Source organism: Mustela erminea, chromosome 9 (genome assembly GCF_009829155.1).
Source record: "Mustela erminea isolate mMusErm1 chromosome 9, mMusErm1.Pri, whole genome shotgun sequence".
Taxonomy (NCBI): domain Eukaryota; kingdom Metazoa; phylum Chordata; class Mammalia; order Carnivora; family Mustelidae; genus Mustela; species Mustela erminea.
The window spans coordinates 52097025-52097757 of NC_045622.1; positions in this window are offsets into that span (position 1 = coordinate 52097025).

The window sequence follows — 733 nt, forward strand, 5'->3', positions numbered from 1 at the left end:
ACTCCTGTTTACAGAAAAGGAAACTGAGATTTAGAGAGATTAGTCACGTCCAAAGTCGGACAGTACATGATGCAGGCTAACTCCATTCCTCTGCCTTGGCCCTTACGGCCCACGCACCAGCAGCACTGGCATGATCTGGGAGCTTGTTAGGCCTACTGAATCAGAACCTGAATCTTCACAAGATCCCCAAGTCATCTATACATTGCGCGACAAGCACTAGACTCTTGACTGCTTCCAGAATGGGTTCCACTGAGACAGGTGCTTCACCAAGAGTCTACTTCGGAGTTCTAGGAGCACAGAACGTTGTTCACCTCTGTATCTTTGCTCACATCGGTCTCAACCTGGAGCTAACACTTCTGTTCAGGTGCCCGGATTAGGCACCTCCAGAACTCTCGGGTGCTTTTGTCTCCTGTAACTCTCGGGTTACAATGCTGTCTCCTCCACTAGGTCACTAGTACGAAACAGTTCTTTCTCGGCCAGGTACCAACGCCAGGTTCTGCCAAGCAAAACGCAGGAAACGCCAGAGCAGACGCCCAGCAAATACTTAAAAGGAAATATAAAGTAGCTACCGAAACTTAACACGTCGCCCTGAGACCCACGCGGACGCAGTCATACCCTGCAGAGCCCGAGTAAGAGGCCGAGCAGTAAAAGGACAGTGAGCGCAAGGTTTAAACGCCAGAGCCCCGGAGTCCCGCGGGAGGAGTGGCTGCGCGCATGCGCGCAGCGGCCCGGG